Consider the following 16466-nt stretch of genomic DNA (forward strand, 5'->3'; position numbering starts at 1 on the left):
TTCCTCATTTTTTATTCAACATTTCGATCTGTATCATTTTAAGCAGTTTGAGGTGTCAGATAAGTTTCTTTCTCTTTAGCTTTTATTTAAACATTGGGGACAATGTTTAGGTTAAGTTTGGGGGAAAGGATTTATTATTTTGGATATGTTATGTTATTTTGTTAGTCGTGTCATGTTGTTTTGTGTTAGTGTGTTTTGTCTAGGTTGTTTAGAGTGTTAGTGTGAATCAAGTTGACAATGATTGGCCAATGATAATATGATTGAATGATGTGCTATATAAATTTAATGAGAATGAAGCTATAAAAATCTGTGTACTTGGTTGAATATTTCATTACAATTTTTACTTTGTCTGCTTAAATAATTGAGAGCTTAATCATGATTTTTAATAAATTTTGTGTAATTGAAAAAAAAATTATGCTTGCTGAATTTTGAAAATGTTGTTATCCTAGAACTTGTTTGCTTTCATTTTGAGACGAAATCCTAAATTATGCATGCTCAGGAAGACGATTTAGGCAATTCTTTGGAACGTTTGAGCCTTTCAAGCCAACCTTGGTTTATTAAATCCCTAGTTACCCAATTTTGAGCCTAATTTGATTCTTTTTGTTTGACATTTATTTTAAGCTTATTTGAAATCTTGTTATTTTTCCTACCCTTTGATATACCATGAGCATATGAAAAGTAATTGGGGATGGTTTCTAATGGGGTTTATATTTGGAAATTTTGTCAATAGAAGAAGAAAAATTAAGAGAAAAAGAAAAAAAAAAGTATATTGAAAATAAACTACACTCCAATTGAAAATATAAAGAAATAAGTTTGGGGGAGTGTAGTATCATTAGAAAAAAAAAATTAGTTTATGAATTCTCTCTCAAAATAAGAAATATTGGGAAATTTGGGATTGTTTTTTTTTTTTTTTAGTTTTTGAGTGGATACAAGATTGGTTTGTTTGGTTTGTGTGCTTATGGTATATTTGAGCCTAAGAGATTATTTTCATCTACCTTAACCTAAGCCTTTCGATTATAAGCGATGAAAGTCATATTGATTTCTGAGCATGTCTTTTCTATATTAGTGGAGATTAGTAAGTATAGCAAGCTTATGTGATAATGATATTAATTGATTATAATGAAGAAAAAAAAATGGTGAGCGTGAATTGATTCGAATACATTTTATTTATTAATCATGATTTTGAGCTTTTTTTTTTTTTTTTTGGACTTAAGTTAATTGGAAGAATGTTTTGACTAAAATTCTGGATTATAAGTTTATTTTCCTAAAGATTATATAAGTGTGTTAGTCATCATAGCTTGAGGCGTGGATTATTTTTGTTGGTTTGATTCAAGTGTATTTGTTGTTTAGGTTTTTAGTCAAGTTTGTTTACTGTTGTGTTCTTTACTCGAGGGCCAGTAAAGAGTAAGTTTGGGGGAGTTTGATAACTCCATTTTAGTGTCGTTTTATGATTTTTTTTTTGTGGTAATCTTGAGTCTTTATGTTTTTTTTGTGCAAGATTGCGCTTTTGTTTGTCTTTGTTGTAGGTCGGTGCGTTGAATCATGGGTTAAATGCTAAAAGAAGAGGAAATGATGGAAAATGGAGCTTTTGGTGGTTTTTTGACTCAAAATTGTGCTAAGAATGAATAATAATAAGTTATGATGAAGGAGGGATCTCAAAAGGTGAAAATCTGAATTAAAAAAATGGAATTAAAGTTGTGGCATGGGCTTAAGGGCCACGACTCTAGTCAAGTCAGAAGCTACAAAGCTACTGAAGGGAATTAGAGCCGCGACTTGCTCTTATAAGTCGCAGCACTAGTGGAAGTCAGCGGTTAAATCAGGAAGGCATCAAAGACACGAGCCACGACTTGATAGTGCATGAGTTGCGGTGCCTGAAGACATATGCAAAACTCGGAGGGGCTTTAAAAAAGACACGAGTCGCGACCTAGGGAAGGCCAAGTCGCAACCTGCCTATGAAAAACAATGGATTTGTGACTTTTTTTACTATAAATTCAGACATAGGGTTTTAATTAGAAGGTTATTTAGGATTTTCACCCTCCGAACAATTACCACTATCGTATCGTGCCCCCTAATTTTTTCAGGCATAAATTAAAAATAATTTTAAAATTAAAAAATCTATTATCTAAATTAAAAATTAATGAATTAAATAATAAAAAATAGAATTAATAAATTAAACCATATTTTATACATTAAAAAAATAAAAACCAGATTTAAAAACAATTAAATTAAATAGAATTCATTTATTTTTTATTTTTTCTCATTATTGTTCCCTTCAATAACATGAACCCAGAAATGCCTTTTGAACCCAGATCCCTCACAAATGGCACCAAGCCCATTCTCACCAGCGATTGTCCTTCCAATCATACCTTCACTTCTCCCCATGAGCTTCTTCAACACCTTTACACACAAACCAGGTTTGAAGTCATCTCCCAAGCTTTCCTTCCTTCGTGGCAGATCTAAAGCTCCATTGGAATCGCAGAGGCTGGTTGAGTCGAGGTCGGGGATGGCAAGGCAGGGTTGAAAATGAGATCAGAGACATTTGAATCTGGCAGGAACTGAGCGGCTGGGTCGAGGTCAGTTATAGCGAGGTCATTGATGAGGACTGGCTGGGTCGAGGTCATTGACGGTGATGGAGATCCGCAAACTTGTTGTGATTTGTGATTTTGGTGTTATCAATTTCTCTAATTGTGACTTTGGTTATGTGATGTTAAAAAGATCTAATTATATTTAAGTAATTGTTTATAATTTTAGTTTTATTTAAGTTTACTATTTAATATAATTTAGTTTTAGTTATAAATGTGAAATTAGATTTTAATTTTTCAATTGTTTTATTTTTAAATTTGGTTTTACTTTTTTTAATATATAAAATATGGTTTAATTTATTAATTTAATTTTTTAATATTAATTCATTAATTTTTAATAAGATAATAGATTTTTAAAATTTTTAATTTAAAATTACACACGTGGCGCGACGTGGCCAAGACACATCAGCAAGTAAAGAGTTGCGTCAACATTTTGTTAGCCACATATGTTAAAAGTTAACGGAAGACCTTCTTTACATTACTGTGAATATTTCGAGGGGAATTTTTAACGGCCTGAAAAAATTAGGCGGCACAATACGATAGTGGTAATAGTTCGGGGGGTAAAAATCCTAAATAGCCTAATTAGAAATAAGGTCAAATTTTAATTACATTTTTAGAGACTAATTTTGATTCTCAAACTAGTTTTTCTGCAATTTTTTATTTTTTCTTTCTTCTTCAAGCTTTTGAATCTTATGTTTCTGAATTATTATTTTGTTGATTTAGTCATGTCTGATATGAACTAAATATTTTTATCTAGGGTTTAATGTAGTCACTTGGATTTCTATTTAATTTAATTATGTTGTTCTATTGATTTTTCTTCTCTATTCTAATCTATATAATGTTTGCTTAATGCTAGTAAATACCTAATCAATATTTGCTTGATTTATGATTTTGATTCAAAATTCGAAAGATGAGAATTGAATATGCTATTGTTATATAGACATAGGTTACATATTGGACAAAAGTACTTGTGTGGCTTGTGTTTCTATGCTTAATGTCTGCTATATGTTTAAGCTTATCACAAAGATGTAGAAAACCTGCATATAGGATGAGATCTTATATCTTGAAAAAGAATAGGAATCGATTTATGTTAACCTGCTATTAGAATAGGAAGAAAGAAATTTAGAACTGAATAATAAAATTAGTAGAATGAAAAGTTGATGAAGTTAATACCCTAGGTCTTTTTAATAGTGATTTTCATATTTTAATTAGTTATTTTTGTTCATAGTTATTTAAGGTTGTAAAATTATATTTATTCATATAAATTGTGTTTTCCAAATAGAAATTAAACAACAATTATTCGTAATTGGTTAATAGTCTTTGTGGGAACGATACTCTATTTACCATCTATATTACTTGAATCGATTGTGTGCACTTGCGTAACATATTTTCACGATCAGCTAGGACTCAGTCCGGAAGCCTTTATTTGGTCATTATTGACATGATCATATATTATGGTTATGACTAGGTTATCACTAGGGGCTCGAAACCGGGATCGTGCTCGAGGGTCATTCTTATTGTACTTTGCACTCAGGCCTGGGGTAAGAAAACTGCACCCAATTTGTGATATATGTTTTCAGAGCTTGGCCCGGTTGTTGATTATAACTAAGAATAGGGCTCGTCCCCTGGGAATGAACATGGTTTATTTTATGCTTGAATGTTCTGTGTCTGGATAATTATTTAATGAATGCTTGCCTTGTTTGCATAGGTAGGACTCGGCCCCGTTAAGAAACATAGTTATTATTGTGTTTGTGTTTGATTGGTTATGATACCATGATTTATATGTATGCATACTTGTATTTTGAGAGGTATGCTTATTTTTATCTATATCTGATTATCTGGTTATCTGAATGTCTGATTAAAGCCTTGATCACCGCACTGGTCGAGAGGCGTAGGCCCAATCAGGAATGTACTATTACGTTGGCTGACCCTATGGTCTTTGGAAAATAAAGCGCTTGGCTAACTCTTTGGCTAGTTACTCAGAGCTAAGGGCAACGGCCCTAGGTGACTCTATGGTCACATAGCTAGGGCATACGGCCCCGCGTTGACTCTATGGTCATATGTTCAAGGCAGCAGGCCTTAGAATGATCCCATGATTATTTATTTGTAATTATATACATGCATGAGTAGGTTATTACTGCTAAGGAATGCTAGATATGTATTTGGAATCTGTATTTACTGTTCATGCACATGTTTAAGTATTCTTGCTAAGTCTTGGCTCACGGGTGCTATGTGATGCAGGTAAAGGAAAAGAAAACTTAGACTAGCCATGAGTTGGAGAGCTTTGGTTGCGGTGTGTACATATGCGGCTGCTCGTCCACCACGGCTGAGGATAGTTCAGAGGAACTAGGGTTGTAACTTTTATTTTTCTGCTTAGGCCGACTGGTTGTAACTGTTGATTTGTATATACCTTTTTAAACATCAGTATGTAACCTTTTGGGATCCCATGTTTGTATTAAACTTTTAAATGAAAAGTCAACAGTCCCTTTGACCAAAAAATTTAACCTTAACCCTTGACATCAACCTTAGTTACACGTTTATGACCAAATGACTTGATTAGCAAGTCTTACACTATTTAAGTACATAGGGTAATGATCCTGGATTAGGAGGACATTACAACTTGGTATTAGAGTTGCCAAGGTTTAAGGGTTCCTGAAGACTAGCCGGACATGTTCACTCGCCACTAAAGACAAGCTTGACTTAGGGTTCAGTAACTATTTATGTGGTTATTTTTTTAACTGCTTAAAGAGGATATAAATGCCTTATCTGCATGCCTGATTAGGGAGCATGAGATATTCTGATAGGGCTTGGCCCTTGACTATTGCATGAATGATAAAGAACATGATTATTAGCACTTTTTACATGTATAAATGTTTGAACAAGCTTGTTTGCGTCATTAATTGCATATATTAGCATTGTTATTTGTTGATGAATATCAGGAAGTGCATATTAGCACCGTGATTGAATGTATTATATGTTGGCATGCGTATTAGCATCGCATTTTTTTTTCTGTTTGATCTTGGACCATTAGGCAGCAAAAGGTATAGTTATTACTTACCTAACGACCGATTTGATCACTGCAGAGTGGGATAGTTATCAGTATGCTTCCCCGAAGGTCAGAGAGGTTGGCTGGCTAAGAGATATAGGCCAGGGAAGAGAATGACTAGGGCCAAGCCCCACTGCCAACTCCATAGAACTAGTAGCATTTGCTTGCTGATATGCAAGCCATGTGACAAAGGCAAGAAGATGAGATTCGCCTCTTGAGACAGCATCAGGTTCCAACAGGGAACCTACCGCCCGCAGTACTAGCAGTGATACAGCCAGGGGTACCAGAGAAAGTACAACCCTAGGTAAGGGTAGATAGATGGGAACCCCTGTATGAGAGGTTAAGGAAACAACACCCTCCAACTTTTTAGGGTAGCTCAGACACACTGAAGGCTGAACATTGGATGACTATGATAACCACCATCCTATATTTCATGAGGGTAGGTGGTAATGAGAGAGTGGCCTATGCCACTTACATGTTTCTGGATGATGCCTGAATATGGTGGGTGGTGGTATCCCAGACCAAGGAAGTGAATACTATGGAATGGGAGGAATTCAGAACTCTTATCAATGAGAAATACTACAATGGCGCAATTAAAGCTGCAAAGGCTGAGGAGTTCAGTAATGTACGTTAGGATAACATGACAGTGACTAATTATGCCCTGAAGTTTGACAGATTGGCAAAGTTTGTTGGGGATCTGGTGCCTATTGATGGGACTAGAAGAGAGAGGTTTCTCCAGGGGCTACAACCTATGATAGCCGAGGATGTTTGTATTACTACTGTGCTAGGATTGACTACCTATGCACAGGTTATGGAGAAGGGGCTTACAGCTGAGAGCAGCGCAGAGAACAAGATCTGGCGTGAGAATGTGGTCAGAAGGGATCCTAGGAGGATAGGACCTCCATTTGCAGGCTTTGGTAGGGGCAGAGGCCCTAGTGACCAAAAGAGAAAGACTCCATACACGGTTTCAGCTCCAGGGCCAGATAGGAGGCATGGGGCATACAGATAGGCCGCCAAGGTGGCAGTGAGTCCTGGAAAGCATTCCCAGAATGTACTCGGTGCAGGAGGTGCCATATTGGGGAATGTTGGGTGAAGGCTTGCTTCGTCCGCGGGAGTGCAGGACATTTGAAGAAGGACTGTCCGAAAGTCAGAAAGGAAGAGCCCAAGAAGGTGGACAGCCTGATGCCAACTCGGGTGTTCACCTTGACCAAGGCAGAGGCCGAGGCTAGTCCCTCGGTGGTTACAGGTCAGTTTTCTAGCGCTGGGACCATTTATATTATTTTGATTGATTCGGGTGCTACGCACTCTTTTGTTGCTAGTAGGATTATAGATGGACTGTGTAGGCCATGTGACTTCTATCTTGTGGGGTTTGGTACTATGCTGCCTACTGGGGAGTTAGTGGTTTCCAGGAGATGGGTTAGAATGCTACTAGTGACAGTGGATGGCATGGAGTTGTCAGTTGACTTGGTAGAGTAGGTTATGACTCATTTTGATATAATTATGGGTATGGACTAACTAGAAAAGTATGGGGCAACGATAGATTGCAAGAAGAAGATGGTAACCTTTGAGCTTGAGGGTGAGGACCCCTTTGTATTCATTGGCACTGCGCATGGACCACGTATACCTATGATATATCTACTTAAAGCTAGAGACCTATTGCAGGGGGGATGCATGGGGTTCTTAGCTAGTGTGGTGGATGCCACTCCGGTCGTGCCAGTGGGACTAGGACATACCAGATTGGTCTGTGAGTTTCTAAATGTGTTTCCAGAGGATCTACCAGGGTTAACTCCACATAGGGAGATAGATTTTGTGATTGAATTGGCGCCAGGGACAGAGCCACTGTCTAGGGCACCTTATAGGATGGCTCTACCAGAGCTGAAGGAACTAAAGGTTCAACTATAGAAGTTACTAGACTAGGGCCCCTTGTAGGATGGCCCAGTTTCTCACCATGGGGCGCACTAGTTATCTCTGTGAAGAAGAAAGATGGTTCTCTAAGGATGTGCATCGACTATAGAGAACTGAACATGTTGACTGTCAAGAACAAGTACCCTCTGCCAAGGATTGATGATCTGTTTGATCAGGTACAAGGTAGGACGGTATTCTCCAAGATAGATCTTTGATCTGGTTATAACCAGCTGATGATCAGGGAGGAGGATATACAAAAGACAGCTTTTCGTACCAGGTATGGGCATTATGAGTTTTTGGTGAAGTCATTTGGACTGACTAATGCTCCAGCAGCCTTTATGGATCTGATGAACAGGGTGTTCAAAGATTACCTGGATCGATTTATATCATCTTTATCAACGATATACTAGTATACTCTCAGTTAGAGACAGAGCACGAGCAGCATCTCAGATTGGTACTACAGAGGCTGAGGGAGCATAGGCTGTAATGCCCTACTACCCAAGGACCGTTACATTGTGCATTTTAAACAGTGTTAGACCGCTAACCGAGTCATTTGGCCATAATCATGTAACTAAATGTGATTAATGGTTTAGGGTTAAAAATATTGGTTAAAGATAAAATGTTTCACTAAAAAGTTTACTATATACATTGGGATCTCAAAATATAATTTAAAGGTTAATTACAATAAAATATTTACAACCAGCCGATCTAAGTGGCGAAATAGGGTTTAACCCTAGTTCCTCCTTAAACCCTCGGTCGTGGCGGTCGAGCAGCTGCATATGTACACATCGTCACCTAAGCTCTCTAACTCAAGGATGATCCAACTTTCTTTTGCCTTTACCTATACCACATAGCACCCGTGAGCCGAAGCTCAGGAAGAAAACTCAATATGGTCATGAACAAGTAATAACATGTCACCAAATCACAATAGGCGTGCCTAGAAGTAGTAACCCTACTCATGCATGCAAGCATGTACAAATAAATGTTTGTCGAGTCTTGCGCTCTAAGTAGATGACTAATAATTCTCTCGCTTTGAGGTAGATGACTAATAAGTATCTCTAAGGTTGACAACTAATAAGTCTCTCTCTGAATAGATGACTAATAAGTCATACTCCGTATAGATGAATAATAAGTCTATCTCTGTGTAGATGACTAATAAGTCTATCTCTGCATAGATGACTAATAAGATTATCTCTAAGTATATGACTAATAAGTCTATCTGTGTGTAGATGAATGATAAGTTCGCCTCTGTGTGTAGATGACTGATAAGTCCACCTCTATATAGATGACGAATAAGTGTATCTCTTAGTAGATGACTAATAAGTCTATCTCTGTGTAGATGACTGATAAGTCCATCTCTTTATAGTAGACTGATAAGTCTATCTCTGAGTTCCCATGCCCTCATAGCCATGTGACATATCAGTCACCTGAGCTTATAGCCCTGGCTATATGTAACTAACCTTTAGACTAGACAAGCGCTTTTAGTTTTCATTGAACTTAAGGTCAGTCAAGCATTTCATACTTATGATGATAATACTTATGCCGATTAGATCTAATCTTTTCATCTTGTGTTAAACACACTAATATTTTTCTTGACTCATAAGTCCATTCCATACGACCAGTGCTCAGTACCACTGCCGAACTTGACTAATATGTCACAGCTTCACAGTCCATTCCATACAACCAGGCATATATCATATGTCAAATATCCAGATACAGGGCATTTAGCATGCTTACTCAACATTCACATAATTATGATCATGAACATTTACAGAGACTCAAGCTCTGATCAATCCCATATTCAACTTTCATGTCATGCCTTAATCACATGTATCTCCTGCATCACATATTGGGTGTAGTTTTCTTACCTTTGATCCAAGCACAAGTTACCAATGAACGAGCCACAAGCATGATCCTGTTTCCAAGCCCCTAGAGATAACCTAGTCACAACCATAAACGTTGTTTCAATGAGTTCAAATTCCAAAACCCAATCCCGCTCTCTCGAGACCTCCAATCCCACCAAACAGGGTGGTGGAATCATCCCCTGATCCCTCTGGTCAAAACCCCAAAAGTACCAAAAAAAATAAAGTTCTAAATGTTGTGTAGCACTACAATGCTACCTATGGGAGCTACAGCGCTACAGGAAAAACCTCAACCCCCAAACAGAGCACCTAGCGTTGTAGCGCTACTAACCTAGCACTACAGCGCCCAAACTAGATTTTTCTAGGTTCCTCAACTCGTGTTCTTCGAGCTTCAAAGCTCCAAATTCAAACCCAACGGGTCCTTAGCCCCTCAAATCAACATTTTAAATCCCCCAAACAGCTCATCCAATAGCTTAGAAACATTAAAACAACAAAAAATACCCAAAATCCCCATAGGAACTCATAATCCAAGTCTTGAGTTCGTAAAACTCAAGAACACAAAGAACAGAGTAAGAACTCGGGAATTCAAAGCTTAAATTACCTCTGATTATGTTGTTTCTCGCTAAATCCTCCAGCTAATAAGCTTCTAATCTTCCCTAGAATCGTTATGCCTCGATCCTCGCTTGAATCTGAGTCCTAAAACTTAAGTTTCCTTCGAAAATGCTAACGGGTGTCGAAACTGGAACGAGAGAGAGAGAAAACATACTAAGCGTTCTTTTTATGTTTCTAACAGGTTACTTCAAGCTTAAGTACTCTCAAGAAAATCCTAATGCTCGGGGTCCCAAAATCGCCCCTGGGGGTAAAATAGTCAAAATTCCCATAATTTCCCCCTGATCTCACTAATTCCCAATTTATCATCAAATATTAGTTCCCATTACCCAATATCCCGATAATGTACTAAATACCCCTTCACTCACTCCGAGTCAAGTATAAATCTCATTGTGACTTTCCCACTAGCTTGCCTCCTAGGATCGCCTCGTGCTGAGTAACCCTAGCATAACCAAATAATAATAAAGCACCACACATATAACACATATATGCCAAATATACCAGAAATTGCCAAAATATGAAAATTGCCCAATTAAACAGAAATGGGCCCCATGCATCACTACAACATTTTTGACCAAATATTACAATCAAATATGACAGAATTTAAAAAACGTTATTAATGCTATGGGTAAATAATAAGAAAGACATACACAATTTTGGAGACAAATGGCGGCAACTGAAATAGTAGGCGCCAATTAAAATACACGCCTTTTTTTGGTTTTATTATCTATACCTTTCTCATCCCGTCTCTCTCACTTCTCAATCCCTAACTCTATTCTCAGTCTCTCATTCCCTCTCTCACTTCTCAACTCTATTCTCAGTCAACTCTATCTCCTTCACTTCTCTATTCTCAGTCTCACTTCTCTATCTCCTTCACATCTAACCTCTTGGATTTGTCTTCAAGTTTTACCATTTCTCATGTAGGTGGCTGGCGCAAGAGGCTGGACAGCGACGGAAATGGGGCTCAACGGTGCGTGGGCTCGACGATATTTCTCTCTCTCCCTGCTTTTGACGGTTATGCTCTTATTTTGAGTGGATTTACTATTTTTCACCCATTACCTCTGTTTTTTTGCCTCAAATTTCAGCTACAAATCTTTCTTCTAAGGGAAATTTCGGACCTTATTTGCTTTAATGTGCTCTATTTTTTAGTTTTGTTTTTTTATTTGTGAGATACTAAATTTTTTTATTTGGGGATACTGAAGCCCTTAAGTAGTGTTATAGCTCCATTAATCATATGGGTTTAGTTTCTTATTTTTTCTATTTTTGTTTCATTCCACTCACAGGTTCTCGTTGGATTTATGTATTATTAAGAATAAGACTTCTAATTAATTTATTTCTCTTTTGCTAGATAATCTTGGAGAAGATTGCGCTGTCTTTGAGAATTTGTTTGAGTTTTGATACTCATTTACAGTCCATTATGATGATTCAACTTTTGAATGAGCATGAATCTTTGAATTATTGTGTGCTCCCTGCCTGTCAATTACTACCAGTAAAATCATAGGGTATCAAAATTTTTATTGTAGCTGTCACACTCGCTTGGAACTCTAATCGAATCTTCATAATTTAACATGGCAGGGTGATGACGGTTAGTTTTCACAAGTTTGGAGACAAGTTTTTTCCTGGAACCAGTGATGTCAAGGTCATTATTCTATGGGTTAATGTGTCATTAATTTGTATTCGTAAGATAGTTTACAATGAAGAATTTTTACTTTAATCTCAATTGCTTTTCCCTTCGGGATTAGCATGTATATTCTTAAAAAAAAATTGCCCTGTATTTACTGCCTGCAAACATGTTTTCGTACATGCTTCTGCAGTTTTTTCTTCCCATAAAACATGCAGTTACATATTTCTTGGAAGTCTATTCTGTTACTCATCAATTAAAATGTTTTTCTGTAATGACCAATCTTCAAAACTAGTTCTATGTTGGCAACTTTGGCTTGAAAGGAATGTTCAAACTTTTCAGGGTGTCAAAAGAGAATTGATGCACCAAACATTTCAGCAGTTTTTCTTTTTCTGATTGACTAAGAGACTGGAATTTTTGGATGTAGTCATTGTAGTTTCACTATTATTTTTGTAACCAAAGATGACCTCTTAACATCTATTATAAATATTACAACTTTAATGAGTGCTTATGTTTCAGCAATTTAGTTCATGAAGACAGGCACAACCCAACTTTCCCTTGCCTTTTTATTTCTCTCTTTTTGCTATTCTAGTTGTCAATTATATTTGTTTCTTCTTTTCTTTGTTGCACATTAAAGTATATGATGTTGCGTTTTGAAAACTTGGCACCCCCTTTGTACTGTTGTCATCAGTTTATGTTTGCAGGCTTTGCTCATATTATGTCTGGATACGAAAGACATATTGCTTCATAATTTCCCTTTCCATTGTTATTGAAATATCTAAAGCTCTTCAAAATAACAATGAGTTATAGACTATTCATCTTCCAATAATTTACATGGTGTGGAATGCTAGCACTATTTGGTTGTCTAATCTTCTATTTACATGAAATTGGTCCCAAAAATCTGTTACATAGCTTTTATTTTTTTACTTTTAATGGGGATGAAAGGTAATTCATTTTTACTATACAACTTATCATTAGAACCAATTGCTTTCTATTGCCATTGACAGATATGTATACTACATTTATTTCAACCCTAATTTGATTGTTGAATCGTACTACTTGAATGTAAACTTGTTTGTATGCTAAGAACACCACATGCAACGAAAATATTATGCTTTAAGGGGTTAGATGTATTGTTTTTTCCCCCATATCTTTTCTTTATTATGTCTATTTTGTATTACTTTATTGCTTAATTTCCTGAGAAATGATTGCATTTGATATGGTCTACAAGTTTTCAGTGTTGGTCCTGAGGATGCTGCAGTTGTTGGTAATCAACTGTCAGAAGAAGAGAAAACTACTCTTCAGGTAATATTTGTATTAGTTGATGTTTGTTTTTCTTCAAAGATAAAAGTGCCTTGGATCAATCAGCGTGGTCTGTCTAGACATTAGATATGATTATCATAGTGCCCAGTATATTGTGACAGTTCAATATCTAAAAACTAAACTTTTCTGTACTCAATTGTGAAGCACTACATACGATTTAAGAGTCATAAAATTTTCCTCTGTTTCTAAATTATCAGATAGAATAGAATTTTAAAACCACAATTCATGGTCTTTTGGATAGCTGACTGGGAGAGTTAGGAACTAGCATAAACAACTATTACTTTGTGGTGTTTACCTCATTGGAGGGATTGTTGATAGAATAGAAGTTAAATAACTTGTTGCACTTCCATTTAGAGCGAAGCAGATAAGAGAGAATTTAAAGACTGACCTTTTGATAGTAGAAAATTAATTGTGGCGAAAATCTTTTCTTCTCTCTCTGATATTATTAATTAGAACAACTAATGAAGTTAAATAAATTGAGAGCCCTTTAAATATTTTGGTAGTAGGTTGAGAAAGTTGGAGTGAACAACAGTACTAGGTTGAGAATGCTGGAGTGAATATAAATATAAACTTAATGATATATAATGCAATAGAGTGGATTTAAATTAGAGATACATCTCAAAATCACTATATTATTGATTAATTTGACATCATTAGTTATTTATAAGACTGAAAATATTTCATTATAATATTATACCCTTTCTTTTCTTTGACTCTCTGATCATTTCCTTTTTTTTTTTTTGGTGCACTATACTCATTCCCTTTTGTGTATACATTGGGATTTGACTTCCTTTGGCATCCTCTTAAATTTTGCAAATAGTAAAACTAAAATCTGTAACACTTTTCGTTCCCTGTTAAGTATAACTAATTTTAATACTGTTGCTGTTTCTGATAACTCCTTTGATCCTTGCAGTATACAATGTTTTTTCTTTCTTATATGACTGGAAAATCAAGTCTTATATTCATTTTATGCTTTTCTTTGCTGCTGAGCTGGTTTATACTTCACATATTTCTTGTTGATCCTAATGGACCGTCAATCATGTTGTGTATTTTGGAGGAATCATCCCGAAAGTGGTAAAGAGCTGCCCAACATGCTAATTATTTTACTTCTGATTCATGGCAGACTCAACTGAGAGGATACGAAGCAACACTGAGCAATTCCCCAAGAGATCCAACTGCTCTTGAGGTGAGTCAGAAACTGTTAATGCCAGATTATGTTCTTTTGTGAGTCTCTCTTTCTTTCAAAGGAAAAAGATTTTTAGTGTGAGAAAATCTAAAGAATAGAAAAAGGAGAACAAGGTTAATTAGGTGTTCTCTAAGAAGATTGCAATATTTTAAGTTCTGAAAGCGATAGAACTTGTCTAATAAGCTATTGTGTTGATTATTTTATTTCATTCTAGCTGGGCTTTAAAAAAAGAAAAAGTCATCTGATTAAATCACTTGGTATTATCTGGTGAGGCTTAAATGTAAAATGAACCCTTGTTAGCTTCTTATTTCAAACCAAAAATGTTGAGCTGATTCTATGTCTTATAGGATTTTGTGAAAAATATTAAGCTTTTTACCGCTAATTTCTAGTTGGCCAGATGTAGGATCATTCCTGATCCTATCTTATTCTATCTATTGGACATAATAATGACTGGAAGTGTTGTTGATTATTCTCTTTTAATAAAAATATAGTATGGAGGAAAAAGATAAAGAAAGCTGGAGAAGTGTTTAAATTTTAAATATTACATAAAAAATGAGAAAAATTAAAGATGCTACTAGCTGCAACATCATTTGATGAAAATTGACGGAAACAGTGTTCTGAGTAGGGTTAGGTGCCAAAGGGTTTTCTTGATTTGACTTTTTTTTTGGTAACCCATCTATATTCCTGTTGTTTGTAGCACCCATGCTATATTTATTTCGGGTTATTTGCAGGGAGCTGCTGTAACCTTGGCTGAGTTAGGAGAATATACCAGAGTGGTCTCTTTGCTTGAGAACTTGACAAAGGTTTGTTTCTGTACTTCCTGAAGAGTAATGTACTTGGACGATGCTGGCCAAAGGAAGGGTTCAGTAAAAACTTTTGATCTAAGCTTGCCTGTATTCGTGTTATTGTGTTACACAGGAGAAGCCAAGTGACCCTGATGTTTTTCGTTTGGTTGGAGAAGTTAAGTATAAACTAAAGGATTATGAGGGAAGCGCTAACGCATATGAAAGTGCTGCAAAGGTGTTTTTTCAGTTTATGCAAGACATTTTACTACTCATGTTTTGGTTAGTCCGCTGATAATTTTCTTTACACCAAGAGTTGGTTTGTCAGCATTTAATACCAGTAATCAATAATAATAGGTTATTGTATAGCTTATATGATTAATTTCTATTATTTTCATTCTATAACAAAATGTGATCTGATTTAATGAATCATATGAAAAAAAATATCTGACCACCCCCACCCACACATAAGGGATTGGCCTAGGTTGGTTATACCAAAGGCTATTTTGTGGTAATTCCCTATCTAATTAAACTTGAATAACTGTTGGAATAATTTTACTTAAAAATCAGTTTTTTTTTTCTTCCATATTACTGTTTACGGTTTACATTTTATCTTCCATTTAGTTTTCAGTTATCTCTAAGCATTATGAACAAGAAACATTATTAACGTGATGCTCCCTCAGAATGTAATGAAAAGAGATTGAAGAACATAAAATGCAGATATTAATTTCTCAAAATTCCGTTAGGATTTATTTTAATAGTTGATAAATATAACATGATCGTATTACTGATTTGGATTTAATAATGTCGTTTATTGACATCTTGTTACTATGTGGCAGGTTTCTAAGTATCTCAGTTTTGAAGTTCTACGAGGCCGAGCAAATGCACTACTTGCTGCTAAGAAACCAGATGAGGTTTGTTCTCACATTAGTGGATCACATTGCTTTTACAACGGTCCTTTGATAAGAATGTTGTAAAAAGTAATATTGTAGTTTTCTACATGCATGGTTCACGATTTTATGGAACTTTTTATTAATGTTATGGTTTACTATGAATCTGTTAGTCTTTCTCTTATTTTTAGATCATTATAAGTAAGTGTTGTATTCTCTTCTACTCTGATTTTCTCTCTTTCATTTCTGAACTTAAAAGTTTGTTTTGGAAAAATCACTATTGCTATTGCTTAGCTTTTTCTTTTTTAATAGGCTGATAGGTCTGAGATTGTTATGGCATTGAAATTTAACTAGTAAATATTTATCTTTTTTTGCATTGCTATTTGTTCAGAGGAAAGAACTCAATTGGGATTTTGAATTCTTTTAAAATTGAAATGTACATAAATAAAATTTTACTGCTACATATTAGTTGATGATACTCTCTTGTTTATAATAACTTTTCATAGTTCATTTTTTAATAGTTTCAAACTTAATGTGGAGTGTTGAGTTTTTAATCTCTTCTCGTGTGCTTAATATTTGTTGATCCATGATTAGAGAATTAGAGTACTTCTTTTGTGCTTAATACTTGTTGATATAAGATTAGGGATGTAGAATTTAGTA

General features: G+C 35.5%; 1 long non-coding RNA gene across 1 annotated transcript; it reads left to right on the forward strand.

The window, feature by feature from the left end:
- Window positions 1-12668: 12668 nt before the first annotated feature.
- On the forward strand, window positions 12669-16018 carry LOC133801927 (uncharacterized). The gene is made up of 5 exons (XR_009877062.1): window positions 12669-12930; window positions 14072-14134; window positions 14866-14937; window positions 15053-15154; window positions 15756-16018. It is a non-coding gene; the product is annotated as an uncharacterized LOC133801927 (long non-coding RNA).
- The last annotated feature ends 448 nt before the right edge of the window (window positions 16019-16466 follow it).

The sequence above is a fragment of the Humulus lupulus genome, chromosome 9 (assembly GCF_963169125.1).
Source record: "Humulus lupulus chromosome 9, drHumLupu1.1, whole genome shotgun sequence".
Taxonomy (NCBI): Eukaryota; Viridiplantae; Streptophyta; class Magnoliopsida; order Rosales; family Cannabaceae; genus Humulus; species Humulus lupulus.